Below are 15672 nucleotides of genomic sequence, written 5' to 3'. Positions count from 1 at the left end.
GACGCTTAACCAACTGAGCCACCCAGGCGCCCCCATGTGAAATGTTCTTAAGAATTCTCTAATGGAATGACAGAAGAGAGGGGCATTCCTTCACCAATCCCTGTAATTAGGGCTGCACATGCTAAGGATGCTAAGTCCTTCACATTTCCAGGCTATGCATGGGTGAGTGCAAGTAGAGATTCCTGCCAGTGTCCCATGGTGGTGTCAGAGACACCTTCGGACAGAAAATTAGGGAAAAACAGGACAGCCAAGGTAAGCCGTATCTTATTTTGCCTTCACCTGGTTGCTGGAATGAAAGGTGGGGTAGGACGAGAAGAGGCAGAGCCCAAGAGTGTCCAGCACAAGAAAACTGAATATTCATAGGTAAAAAAAAAAAAAAAAAAAAAACTGGAGGGGAAGATATATTTATGTTTGATTTCACTCCTACTGTCTATCATTCTGGATCTCTGCAGGCACATTTAGGTAAACTGACAATTTATTTTTTATTTTTTATTTTTTTTAAAGATTTTATTTATTTATATGAGAGAGAGAGAGACAAAGAAAGCACAGAGGGAGAGTGTGAGGGAGAAGCAGGCTCCCCGCTGAGCAGGGAGCCCAATGCGGGACTCGATCCCAGGACCCCAGGATCATGACCCGAGCCGAAGGCAGACACTCAACTGACTGAGTCACCCAGATGCCCCTAAACTGACAATTTAAGTATTCCTTTAGAAGTCATAAAAAACTCAAGGTCAGCTCTGTCCTATGCAAGATCTTGAAAATATTCAGTGTTTTGGTGATATCTCTCCTTTCAGATGTATCGTTTTGTCACCTGCACTTAGAAGACTTCACTCTCTTTTTCTAGATTATTACATATAATTTTGCAGCCACCTTTTTTTTAAAGATTTTATTTATTTATTTGACAGAGAGAGACACAGCGAGAGAGGGAACACAAGCAGGGGGAGCGGGAGAGGGAGAAGCAGGCTTCCCGCAGAGCAGGGAGCCTGATGCGGTGGGGGTGGATCCCAGGACCCTGGGATCATGACCTGAGTCAAAGGCAGACGCTTAATGACTGAGCCACCCAGGGGCCCCTGCAGCCATTTTGATGTAGCTGCATTTCATTCACATGCAATGGATTCAAGCACTTTATTGTTTTCAGGTAATTGCAATAATTTTAAGGTAAGACAGAAAAAAAAGATGAACAAGTTATGAACAGATGTGTTTATACTTTCCTAATAAGTAATTTATCTTTAATACTGAAGTGTATGTTTATATTGTTTATCCTAAAGTATATTCAATTATGACTTATAACATGCTGACATTCGAGACTAGTGGAGTTATCCACAGTATTTGTCATATTTTAGGGAAAACAGTTACATTAAATTTCAAATATAGAAGCTACTATGCAATAAAAAAGTAGAGTGATTCAATCGCTTAAGGAAGTTCAACACTCTAAGAAACTCAGTTCCCTCATGTTGATCAGATATTCCCTCCGCAGGGGTGCCTGGGGGGCTCAGTTGTTTGAGCAACAGACTGTGGATTTCAGCTCAGGTTGTGCTCTCCATTTCCTGGGACAGAGCCCCACCGAATGCCCGCTCAGTGGAGAATCTGCTTGTTTCCCTCTCTCGCTCTCTCTGGCCCTCCCCCGAAAGTGCATTTGCACTCCGCGTGCGGCTGCACCTGCCCGCCCACCCTCTCACGCTCGCTCTCTCTGCTTCTGAAATAAATAACTAAATCTTTTAGAAGAGGGAAAAGAAAAAAATTTCCTCAGGAAACTTTAAATATGGCATTAATTTATATGAGGCAAAAAAATCTAAGGAATAATCAATATTTAAGAAAAAAACAATTTAGAATGCAAACTTAATAGAACCAATGGTTATGGGTAATGATCCTAATATAGGGGGGAACTCTGTCTTCACCACCGTTGGTATTTTTTCCCTTCTACACACATTAGTATTGGTTTCTATGTAAAATCACAAAGGTCACATTTGCCTAATTCACCAGAAAAAAAATCTTTGAAAGCCTGATTACTTATATATTTGACTGGATAAATTTTCACCAAATGTATGAACTAAATTCCCCAAATATGTGTGTTCTGTACTATGATAACCTATTATTTTTTCTTTTTTTAAAAAGATTTTTTTATTTATCTGAGAGAGAGACAGAGTGTGCATGTACAGAGGGAGGGGCATAGGGAGAGAGAATCCCAAGCAGAGTCCCCACTGAGGACAGAGCCCTAGGCAGGACTCAGTCCCATGACCTGAGATCGTGACTTGAGCCAAAATCAAGAGTCAGATTCTTAACCAACTGAGCCACCCAGGCACCCCTCTTCTATTATTTAATGTTCTCCCAAGATGTCACATTTTAAATTAAATATATGTACCATCTTTTGTAAGTAACCTTGTGTTGATTTCACTAAATATATTAGAAATCCATTTACTTTTGTTCAAGACTATTAAAATAACTTTCTTCTTTAATTTTAGACCTCCTACCCTCGGCCTCCCTGGCGCGGCTCACTCCCTGCCGGCCGCAGCCCGACACGCCGTGCGGCCCCCCAGTCTCCCGCGGCCGCCTCCCCCAGGCATGGCACAGGGCCTCGCCTCACTATGGCAGCAGCACGGCACAGCACGCTCGACTTCAAGCTCGGCGCCAAAGCTGATGGCAAGACCATTCTAAAAGGCCTCCGGTCCATTTTCCAGGAGCAAGGGATGACGGAGTCGGTGCACAACTGGCAAGACCACGGTTATCTAGCGACCTACATCAACAAAAACGGCAGCTTTGCCAGTTTGAGAATTTACCCACATGGATTGGTGTTGTTGGATCTTCAGAGTTACGACGGTGATTCGCAAGGCCAAGAAGTTGACAGTCTTTTGAACAAAGTAGAAGAAAGAATGAAAGAATTGAGTCAGGACAGTGCTGTGCGGGGGAAGCGATTACCGCCCATAATTTGAGGAGGAGCTATGGACAGATACTGGCCCACTGCTGATGGTCGCCTGGTTGAGTATGACATAGATGAAGTGGTGTATGATGAAGATTCACCTTATCAGAACATTAAAATTCTACACTCGAAGCAATTTGGAAATATTCTCATCCTTAGTGGGGACGGACGTTAATCTGGCAGAGAGTGATTTGGCATATACCCAGGCCATCATGGGCAGTGGAAAAGAAGGCTACAGTGGCAAAGACGGGCTGATTCTTGGGGGTGGAGACGGGGGCATATTATGTGAAATAGTCAAACTGAAACCAAAGATGGTCACTATGGTAGAGATTGACCAAATGGTGATTGATGGATGTAAGAAATACGTGCGAAAAACATGTGGCAACGTCTTAGACAATCTTAAAGGGGACTGCTATCAGGTTCTAATAGAAGACTGTATTCCAGTACTGAAGAGGTACGCCAAAGAAGGGAGAGAGTTTGATTATGTGACTAATGATTTGACAGCCGTTCCAATCTCCACATCTCCAGAAGATTCCACATGGCAGTTTCTCAGACTGATTCTTGACCTCTCAATGAAAGTACTGAAACAGGATGGAAAATACTTTACACAGGGTAACTGTGTCAATCTGACAGAAGCCTTGTCACTCTATGAAGAACAGCTCAGGTGCCTGTATTGTCCTGTGGAATTCTCAAAGGAGATCGTCTGTGTTCCTTCATACTTGGAATTGTGGGTATTTTACACTGTTTGGAAGAAAGCTAAACCTTGAAGACCAGTCTCTCCTAATCATGTGTGCTGCAAACAGCCTTCCTGACCTTCATATGCTGTACATGACATCGAAATGAGTCAGGCAATTGATTGTGATTTCCTTCAAGTTTTCTTTTTTTAATTATTATTTTTAATTTAAACAAAGCAAATGGAAAATGTATATTTTGATGTGCTAGGGTGTTAATTTTTTTTAAAGTCAGCTGAAGGATGATTAGACAGCACAGCGAAGGCTGCTAAATGCACTGAACCCCTAGAATGTGATTTTTGTTACTTTTTTTTGTGTGTGTGTGGGGGGGGCTTTTTGTTTTTGTTTTGGTAGACTTTGAATTTGATTGTTTGGAGGAATGAACATCATTGTTTTGTTCTGGAGGGAAGTTCTTTGATGGTGTTTCTTTCCCCCAAAATTGACTTAGCTATTAAAATTTGGTGCTTATAAGAAAGAGTTAAGAAAAAATGAATAGCAATGCTTCGATTAAAATTATAAATGAGAAAAAAATAGATTAATTTTAATTGCTTCAAAAATGTTTATGTAATTCAAAATATGAATTCAAGAAAAGAAGCCCCTTCATAAAACACATCCCCCTTCTTTATTTTCCGAGAATATTCTGTCCTAGAGGGAAGTCTTTTCACTCAAGAAGAAATTGAAAACATTTATATATAATGGTAATTTACAAGCAAGTGGAAGCAAGCTGTGTAAACCTTGAGTAATTGATGGATCTTATTTATAGAGCTTTTCTCAGTGTGTTTTCAATTATGCTTGTTCATAGTCCTGAATGGTTAATTTTAATATTTTCTGTTAATAATTTGAAAATGTGCTAGCACCTTACGATGGGAATCTTGTTTTCAACCAACCACATGTAAGTTATATCTCCTCGCTGTCAAGTAAAATGACTCAGATCCAAAGTTGCCCTGACACTGGAAGGCACTTCCGTGACACTATTTACTTTTAACACTTTACTGTTGAGCAAACCCAAAATCACAGTTTGGAAATACATAGCGTATTTGTTCCAATAAAGACGAAACACCTAAGAACATAAATTTGTTTCTGAATTTCCTGTTTTCATTTTAGGACAAATTATGCTCAGCTGCACAAACAAAGTAATTGACAACAGAATTTCAGTAAAAAGAAGGAATGTTTTCAGAATTATGAAAACCTCTTGAGAAGGAAATGTCTATGAGCCACAGAAGTATATATTCAACAGGCATGGAGCAAAAGGAACTCCAATATAAAAATGTCATTTTCCAAGAACAATGGTGTCAACGTCTACTTTAAAAAATCAAGAAAATATGAAAGGTTATTACCAAGAGGGTGTTAACCAGATGTTCTCAATCTCTATAAGGGAAGAATGTCTATAAGTTAGATAGAAGGCAGAGCAGCAACACACAGTAAGTTATTAAGTCTTGGAAAGGTTAAGAAGTAAGGATGTGAACGGTATTTTCAAGATTAATTAAATTTCACCTATCCAAGAAACTTCAGGTTGGAAGAAAAGCAGGCTGGATCGATTACATATATCTCCCTTATAGCCATTTTGCTTTCTTTTTTTTAGAGTGCTCACTTTAATAATACGCTAAATGTGACAAATTATTCTTTTCATTATAAAATAACTTTCCCACTCAATCCATGTATCTGACTTCAGTCCACTCTGTCATTTAGAGGGCATGATGCCCCCCAACACAACATATATAATGATCTGTTTTGGAGTCAAAAGATTGTAAACTCAAATTTGACATTTCCCTTAAAACTCTGTGGCTAGCATACGTCACTTAACCCGGAAGATGTATTCTGAGGACTCGCAGCACAAATGTCAGTAATGATCCCCACACAATGTTTGCAAGGGTAAGGAGTTTCTTTCACTGGTTTACAAGCTGGTTGCCCCCAAAGACTGGATTTCATGAGGGCAATAGCATCTTTTACTGAGGTGTCAAGCCTAGTGGACTGGTGCACCATAAATATGTGTTGAACTCATGTTAAATACTTGGCATCATTATAAAGACATTAGTAAAACTGCATGTCATTGGATGTCTCCCCAAAACACTTATGAAAAATAGATTTTGAGGAAAGAAATTCATACACACACAGTGAATGAGGTACTTATAAAAAGGAATAAATTAATGTCACTTAACAAAAAGTCTTCAATAAATGAATATCAGAGGAAAGCAGCAAAAATCTCAAATGCTGGTAAAAAGTCCAAAGCCATTGCCGCTAGAATTCCCTACGGTGTAACACAAGAAAATTTAATAAACTGAGCGCATTGTCATTTGAGACATCTGGAGTATTTGCTGTCTTTCCTGAGGGGCTGAAGTGAAGGAAATGTGATTCTCATCCAGCAGGTAATTGCCAGAAACAGGCTCTAAAACAGGCCAGGGATTTAAAAAAAGAAAAGAGGAAAAGAAAAAGAAAAAGAAAGAAAAAGAAAATGAATAAAAAGAAAAGAAAGGAAAAAAAAAAAAGAGATATGCCAGAATATTAAAATTTTAGAAGAAAACTAAGACAAAAAATATGACATTCTTATGCTTGTTTCGTACTGTGTTTAAAATAGGATATTTTGGGGTGCCTGGGTGGCTCAGTCATTAAGTGTCTGCCTTCGGCTCAGGTCATGGTCCCAGGGTCCTGGGATCGAGCCCCACATCGGGCTCTCTGCTCGGCGGGAAGCCTGCTTCTCCCTTTCCCACTGCCCCTGCTTGTGTTCCCTCTCTTGGTGTGTCTCTGTCAAATGAATAAAATCTTTAAAAAAAATAAAATAGGATATTTTATTTATACATGGAGAAGCACCCACAAGTATGTCATCTAATTAAAGGAAAACTGGTAAAGACTTGTCCATAAAACAAACTTAGGGTAGTTTCACCTACACGTTCAAAATAATTATAATGCTTTCTGCTAAATGAGTGATAAATGTGTTGCTTGATATTTGTTCTTCAACATTATTTATTAGTAATATTTCTGCCTAATATTAAGATATGCTAGCTAGTGTCAAAATGAACAGGATTTGGACTTAAACCATATCACATACTGCTTCCAAAAAAACTTGCTTCCTCCTTTGCATGCCATATATTATTTTCTTTTCTACAAACCTCTGTCTTGTTAGAGTAACAGCAAAGACCACCAAAGAGTGCTGGGAGAACCCACCAAGATATGAATCTCTCTACACTTGATCATCTAGAATTTGTTAAAAAGCACTATTTAATGAGATAGAATCCATAAATGTATCACTCTTACATATTAAAGAATGGAAGAAGAATAAGAAATAGAAGGAAGGTATCTACTGGAAGATGTCAGATTTCCTGCCTTTATTAGTGCAACTTTTTCAACACCATGTAAACCCTTCCTGTGCACAGCAATCCTCCCTCCTGGTTTAGGAACAACTGGATTTGCAACCCAGAGATTGTCTTGGCAAGTGGACAGGCTAGTCTACTTTGTTTCTCAGGAAGCAGAAGCACTGTTTTAGAGTTGTCATCCCTAGAGACGTTTATGTACCAGCTTCTTGAAACACCAACCACATGAATAGGATCTACTGCTGCTAAATCTGTAATACTCACAGTATTTGAAAAGAAGCATTGTTAGCTAACTCTAACTATGGAAATAATGGATATATTTAAAAAAGATATTTTAAATACAGGTAAGTATAAAGGAGAAAATTTAAATTATTTGTAAACTTATCACCAGGGAACTAATATTAAGAGATAATAAACAACAGCAGAAAAAATGTATAGCTCCTGGCCACATCTTCATTACACTCCATACCTACACCTACTTCACTAGAGAAGGCAATAAACCACACAAAATGAGTGCAATTCTGTCTTGCTTTTGTGTACTCTCAAAGCATGTTCTCAAGAAACGTCATTTACATTATATCCTGCCAAATTGGATTCTAACTAGTCTGTTACCACATTTGTCTCTCCCACCGGACTATAAGCTACCCCATATGAAAAGCTGCATATTTTCCTCCTTAAGTATATGAAGCCAATTATAGTGACTGGCAAATACTATGTTCTTGTTTGTTTTGTTATTGAATGGATGAACAATGAGCATCACCTCCTGTGTTCTCTCAATGTGGTAGTCAAGTCAACTTGTTTCTCCATAAGCCTCTTTATTCCCGACATGATACTTGCAGAACACTATAAATTCCAAAAGTTTAATTAAAGCTATGGCCTTATCTCAAAAAATTGGCTTTCCATGGCAGTGACTAACTGAGCCAAGAGAATCTGTCATGATTTCTACCTAATTTTCTTTTGCAACCAATTCAAAAATAAATATTTTATTAAAGTCATTAGCAAATAATTATTAATCATTAAATATGTTGATGAGGGTTTGTACAAAAATTATACAAACACCTGGTACAATTATAGAAGTTTTTTCATCTAATAGTATTGGATATGAACAGGTTAATTAAATGAAAAAGTTGGTTACCTAGCAAATTTAAATATATATAAATATATATTATATTAAATATTATATATTACATTAAATATTAAATATCTATATGGAAATATTCATTTCCTAACCTTTTTATGTAGGAAGAGGCTTTTTAAAAAATCTAAAGTAGATATTTAATAATTATGGCTTTGATTAGTCTTTATGATCCACATCAATACTACATCACCTACAATTTCCAATTTTAATTCTTTAAGGTGAAACAGGAACTTAAAGACAGTTGAGAAGAAAATCATGTGCAAAATCCAGATAGCTTTTACCACGTATTGTCAAAGTTCTAGAGCTATCAAACAGCCTCAAGTTCTTCATTTTTTGGAAGTGGATAGGGTTTGGTTTTGTTTTGCAATTAGATTTTATTGAATTTTCCTAAAACATCCAGCTTATTTATCCTGAAAACAACAGATATCTTCCCTTATGTATTCATTTTTCATCACTTTACATAACATTAAATTAAATTACATAATTACAAGAAAATGACTAGGATAACATCATTTGGGAATAAAAACTCAGTTAGTAAGTATGCCAACTGGTGGTGCGTAAGGCGCGCCTTGGCACAGGTGAGTGTGACTGGCAGAGGAAACTGGGAGAGTCAATTACAGGTACAGCTGACCTTTGAACAATTCAGGGAGTGGAGCAATGACCATCACGCAGTCAAAAATCTGCATACAACTTTTCACTCCCCACCCCCAAACTTCATAGCCTAGCTTTACCAACCAATAACACAAATAGTAGACCAAAACATATTTCGATGTTATATGTGTTTATGTACTGTATTCTTACAATAAGCTAAGCTACAGAAAAAAAAAAATGTTATTAGGAAAATCATAAGGAAGAGAAAATACATTTACAGTACTATGTTGTATTTATTGAAAAAAAAAAATCTGCATGTAAGTGGACCCACACAGTTCAAATCCCTGTTGTTCAAGATGCAACTGCTAATGAATTAGCAAAGACTATGTTGGAATTCTCATCCTCAATATGCATTATTATCTGAATCACTGCTTAATTCTACCCTGGCTCATCTACAGCAAAATGCTCACATCTTCCCTTTCCTCTCATGTGAGCTGCCTTGACCAGCCTAGTACTTCTCAAGTTTTCTACACTCTAAGTCCAATGTTTTCCCCAATCTGTCACAAACCAGTATTATACTTGTAAAATACAATAAAAATACAATGGGAAAAAAAGATATAGAATATAAAGGCATTTTAAATTATTTAGTTCAGCAGACATAAAAATTACTCTGTTAACTGCTATAAAATTTCCTAAACGTTGCCTCTCAAGTGTCTGTTCTTACCTCCTCAAGGACCAGGAACAGTTTGGGGAATAGCACTGGTTTGCAGACTATACATGAGTAGGACTTATATAGAACAAGACTAGATTAATTAAATTAATTAAGTTTGTAATCACATTTGTATGGGCAACATGATCTAGAATACAAATGAAAAGTGGATATAGAAAAATAAGTACTTTCAAGGGAAAACTGAGTATTTTCTTTTGATGGACAGATCTCTTTTATCCTGCATAGAATTCCATGAGGAAAAACAAGAGGATTATGGGAACACGTGGTTCAATGCTATACTGCAATGATAATTTTTTTCCAAAATAACCTAGTTATGAGAACTAATACTGTTGGGGTGCCTGGGTGACTCAGTCGTTAAGCGTCTGCCTTCGGCTCAGGTCATGATCCCAGGGTCCTGGGATCGAGCCTCGCATCAGGCTCCCTGCTCGGTGGGAAGCCTGCTTCTCCCTCTGCCACTCCCCCTGCTTGTGTTCCCTCCCTCGCTGTGTCTCTCTCTGTCAAATAAATAAATAAAATCTTAAAAAAAAAAAAGAGAGAACTAATACTGTTAAAATACAAATATATTACAATAAAAGGATTTTTTAAAGGAAGATAGAAGACAAAGCCTATGGAGAGACCATCAAACATTATTTTTGCTCTAATCATTTAACATACTATTTCAGTTAATTACAATATGATCTTCCTTTGCTAGCTTTTATTTTGCATTGTGGCTCAAAAAGAAGTCATGCAGAACAAGTCCTGTCCTTAATTTTGGGTTTATATTCCATAGCTGGTTCAAATGTACATATAAAGATATACCAGAATCCTGAAAAATCTAGATGCTTCCATGTGTGCGTCCATTCAAAGGGAAAAAAAGAAAGTCCAATTTCAACTTAATCAGATGGGCACCAAGGACAATTTGTAACAGAGCCAAACAATAAATAAAGGTGATGTTGGGGTCAAGCTTAAACAGGCAAGGGATAAACTCTTTTTAAAAACCATACTAAAAGCAGAAATTCCCTAAGTAATTGGTTAATTAAGTATTCTGTTTGGTTGACCATTCATAGTTTAGTGTAATGTTTAAACTGTGCTCTGTCATCATTACAAAGGCAACTCTCATGCCAAGATAAGACCCAAATACTTTTGTTCTGAATTAAATAAAATCCTATAATCATGGTTATAACATCTGTCTGACATTAAGCAGTTGGCTGCTAAAAATGGAGATTTTCTTTTCATCTGTTCCATAAAATCATAGACCCAGGGATAAGTCTTCAAAATACCATTTCCCACCCCCACCCCTCAACTTCAAGTCATCAGGCAAATATTTCTAAGAGTGCTGTAGCATCCCTAACCACCCCACCCCACCCTCGTGTTTTTTTTTTTACCTTGTCATAAGTTTAGTTATCTTTACTACTCCTCATTTGCCACTAAAACAGGACAAAAGATAGTATTTTGACTAAATTCATTCATGTTTTCAGAATGCATTTCAACCATTACAGCATATATTGTTTACTCTAACAACCTACACTCCTCTTTGGTTTTCTGTTCGTGAATTAAAATGTTGTGTTTGCATGCAGAAAAGTCCCTGGTGTGAACGTATTTTACAGGATCTCTTTGTAGGTAAAATTCTCAAGGTTCTTAATCATTTTTTATTCTTTGTGAACTTCTTAAAGTAGTTCCTTTTTGGTGTTCAACTTCTAACATTTGCATTTGTTTCTCTAATTAATCTAAGTGCAAATTGTTATATTTGATCTCTGCATACTCTTTTTTTTTTTTTTTTAAAGATTTTATTTATTTATTTGACAGAGAGTGAGAGAGCACAAGCAGGGGAAGGGGCAGAGGGGGAGGGAGAAGCAGGCTCCCCGCTGGACAGAGAGCCCAGTGCGGGGCTCGATCCCAGGACCCTGGGATCATGACCCGAGCTGAAGGCAGCCGTTTAACTGACTGAGCCACCCAGGTGCCCCAAATCTCTGCATACTCTTAACTTAAAGGCTCAATAAAAACGAATACCATTATTTCATATATAATTATAACATTACTCAAAATGAATATTTTGTCTCACATAGTCTTGCCCTTCTATCCTCCCTTCCAAGCAAATGTCATGGTTAGTGATAAAGAAGCTGTAATACCCGAGGTCTTAATGATCCCCTTGTTATGATGGAACAATGGTTTGAGCACCAAATACTCCATATCAAGGTTTCTAAATTATCCACTGAACTCCAGATTTCAGAGTATGATAAACTGGTAATACACATGAAAAGTGCGAAGATTATAAGGACAATGGAAGGTCAACCCCATGAGCTCTAAGCCTTGCTAAAGAATATGACACCACCAAGGAATGTATTAATTCTACACTTCAAAAAGGAGAACTCCCAATCTTTCCCTCATTTTAAAAAAGCCATACAGGAGCAGCAAGAATCACTTAGGCCCCACTTTAGGCAGCCCAGGAGATTTCGGTATGTCTTGATGTCCTACTGATCATGGTTAGTGTTTTCCATAAAGCAGAGGAAAGAGCAGGGGTTGAGGGACAGAGTGGGTTTATGCTGGTGCCAAGACTGTTCTTTTATGACACCCAAACATTTCTGTTTTTAATTTCTCTGCTTTGAAGTCCTCCTGCCTTAACTGGAAACAATTTGCTCTCTCTAAGAAAGATTGGCATTTTCCGTGGATGTAAGAGGTAAGTAATAGTAGCCATCATAAAATAATGCACTGGCATGTGTACTGAGCTAAATCCTCAATACAAAACACAGAAACTGAAGTGGTTTCATTGTACAGAGAAAGAGGCATGTTTAGTTTGGCAGCTTTGTATTTATAATTGTGCACCACATTTTTTCTGGGAGGAACTACAGTGTTAAGAGCAGTATAATCTTTATAGACACATGGATATAATATTTCCTTTTGTCTTTCCTTTGATTTTTTTTTAAGATTTTATTTGTTTATTTGACAGAGAGAGACACAGCGAGAGAGGGAACACAAGCAGGGGGAGCGGGAGAGGGAGAAGCAGGCTTCTTGATGAGCAAGGAGCCCATGTGGGGCTTGATTCCAGGACCCCGGGATCATGACCCGAGCTGAAGGCAGAGGCTCAAAGACTGAGGCGTCCCTCCTTTGATTTTAAGAGCATTGATGTGAACTGGTTAAATAAAGTTTATGTTAATATTTCTTTGAGAAATGTTTTCACCCTCAGGAGTGCATTTTACAGGTTTATCTGATAATGATAATAGAACACGTTTGTTCATCTCATGTTATCATAGAGAAAAGTAGGTTAGAAAAAACTAAAGGATATCATTGAGAAAGATTTCTTTAAGAGGAAAACAGGACTGTGCTAGATAGGAGCATTTGTTTTCCACTTGTTAGCAACAGTGAAAAAGGAATTTTCAGTAGAGGCTGCACTGTATATGTCCACATTGCTTAAATAATTTCATTCACCACAATTCCTAAAGAAAACATAGGATCTTGTGCTAACGTAGATAACATCCATTATAAACGACTTCTGAGGAAAAATACCAGAAGCTGACGAAAATATTTTTTTTGAAAACAACAAAATATATTCCTAATATGCTTTAATAATATTTATACGGAGAATGAGAAAGTAGAAATAATTTAGAACTTCGGATCCAAGTAGATAATACTTTAATTCTGTGTGTGAACAGACATTTCTGTATACTGTTATCGTGTGGCTTAATAAGCGTGTCTGTTCCTTTACAACTATGTGCACCCCCCCTCTCCCTTTTCCATTCTCTGAAAGCCAAGGGTACATATTTGCATTCAGTTACATATAGCCTATGGCTTGATCTTTCCTCACAAGCTACTTTTCATATTCAAATCTCGTCCTGTGTATTTTTACTTTTCTTTGAATTAAATTTATTATCCAAGGGTAAATGTGCCAACTTAAACTTCTCAATCCTGGCTGCACAAAGTTAGGTTTGAAGTGTCTGGGTCAGCATTTTCTCACGCACAGGAAAGTGCATGGTGTCCTTCTGGGCTCCTTCTCTTGAGCCAGTCTTTCCAAAGTTCTAATTAACTCTTTGACTTTTTTCAAGCTCCTGGCTGAAGACTCAATTCTCTCCATGGACTGCTGGATGTTCTACTTGGCCCCAATTAAAAGTTGTGCTGAGATGCTTAACTTTTCAAGTCCCTAGTACCTGAAGTACAGAACTACTCCCCCGGAGTCAATGCATGATACAATATATCAGGAACCCCCTCCCACACTCTGAAATGTTCCAATAACAGAGAGCTCCGCTCCAATTATGAGTCAAGATATATAACCACCGATTCCAAAATTGCATATAGAGAAGAAGAAGGAGGAAAAGCAGGGAGGGTTATAGAGGAGGCAGGAGGTGGGACGAGGAAGGGAAGGAGAAGAAGAAATAGGGGGGAAGAAGACCGTGAAAGTTAAGGACACAGTTACTGAAATTTGTAGGAAGCAAACATAAATGAATAAATAACAAATAAGACGTCTTCTTTCAGAAGATAGGGCAAAAATATTTAATAGAATTATCGGGGGGGTTAGAGGATCAATCCAGAAATGTCTGAAGTTACCTCATCTAATAAAAGAGAAAAGGCAATAAGAAGAGGAAATAAAGAAATAAAAGGAAAACATTTTCAGAAAGGAAATAAATACTTTGGTCTGCGGGAAAAATAAAGACTCATATAATACCAGATAAAACACACAAAAACAAACAAAAGAATACACTTAGATACATGTTCACGAAATGTCAAAGATAAAAACAAACAAAAAGTTTTTTGGGGGGATAAAAAAGAATGTGGTTAGGGTGCTTGGGTGGCTCAGTCGGTTAAGCATCTGACTCTTGGTTTCAGCTCAGGTCATGACTTCAGGGTCATGGGATCAAGCCCCACGTCCCATTCTGTGGTCAGCGTGGAGTCTGCTCATCCCTCGCCCTCTACTCCCCCCAATCCCCACTTGTGCATTCCCTTTCTCAAATAAATAAGCAAAATCTTTAAGAAAAAAAATACTGTGGGATTAAAAACTCCACCTGGGCACGCTAGGAATTCCTTTGATTGGTGTCAGACTTCTCACTGGTGACAAAAGACGCTTAATGACGATGAATAATAGGTCTGGAGGAAAAAGGGTTTCAACACATAATCCACACCTAGCCAAACCATCCACCATGTATCAGGGCAAAATAGAGACATTACTAGATGTATTTACACTCAAAGCATATCTCATGAGCACTCTGGCTAAAAATCCAACAAAGAGAAACAGTCGGACCCAGAAAGAGGACGTAACTTTGTAATTCAATGGAAATAAATCAATGATGGCAACTTCAGCATATGCTTTAAAGAAGGTGCCCCACTTCTGGACGTTGACAAGCAGTATAATCAGGAACCAGCTTATTCTAGAGATGTGGCTGAAGACCACACTCACTGTATCTGTCAAGATAAATGAAAGTTGGAAATTCCATGGGAAATAAAAACTGACAAGATAATCTATGAGAGTAATATAAAGAATAAAGTATGTTATCATTTGAGCAATTGATGGGTTATTAAAAAAGGGACATTTGACCTTGATGCTTAGAACATTCTCCTTTGAGCAGCATGCATTTAGCTCCAGACTATTATTATATTCTTCTCTGTAGACCCAATCACACTGAGGGATCCTACAATGCATGCTATTTATATATTCATAATATTATAAACACTATTTGTTGTTTTTAAATTTTTGGAACCAACTTACAGACAAAATACTGGACACTTAATTAATAGTATACAACAGGGTGTAAATTTTATAAACCATACAAATTAATTCTTTCAGCAAATACCTAAGTGTTTGTTCTGTGCCACGAACTACTCTCATGACAGTGGATTCAACATCAAAAACAGAAAAAAAAAGGCATGACCTCCTGAAACTTACATTATAGAAGAAAAACAGTCAATATGGTAATGCATTTATAGTACAAACAGATAACGATAAATATTATTGCAAAATAAAGCAGAATAGATAGCAAAGAGAAATGAGGGTGTGTAGCTATTTTTAGAAGGGTATATATAAAGCAAGTGCTCTCAGGGAGGAAACAAGCATGAATCAGTTGACGGGAAGAACACTATAGGCAATGAGCACTGCCTCCGGTACTGGTTGGTCATGTTTGAATTCCAGAAAGAAACCCAAGGCCAGAGAAGAGAGAATGGGTGAGGAGGAGTAGAAGCTGAGGTCTGAAAGAAAGTCTGGGTTCAGATACTGTACATAGGGCTTTGTGGGTCATGGTAAGGGCTTTGGATTCCTTCTGAATATGATGAAGAGAACTTCAGGGATTTCACCTGAG

General features: G+C 37.7%; 1 protein-coding gene and 1 pseudogene across 2 annotated transcripts in view; one reads left to right on the top strand and one right to left on the bottom strand.

Annotated features, from left to right (window-relative positions):
• Positions 1-15672, bottom strand: part of GPC6 (glypican 6) — a 1069763-nt gene that overhangs the window by 631426 nt on the left and 422665 nt on the right. The gene's annotated exons all lie outside the window — the stretch shown is intronic.
• On the top strand, positions 2501-3841 carry LOC114215861 (spermine synthase pseudogene; annotated as a pseudogene).

This window comes from Eumetopias jubatus, unplaced genomic scaffold (genome assembly GCF_037043125.1).
Source record: "Eumetopias jubatus isolate StellerSeaLion01/CBP00866 unplaced genomic scaffold, mEumJub1_p1.0 scaffold_3, whole genome shotgun sequence".
Taxonomy (NCBI): Eukaryota; Metazoa; Chordata; class Mammalia; order Carnivora; family Otariidae; genus Eumetopias; species Eumetopias jubatus.
This window is presented reverse-complemented; position numbering and strand designations above follow the sequence as displayed.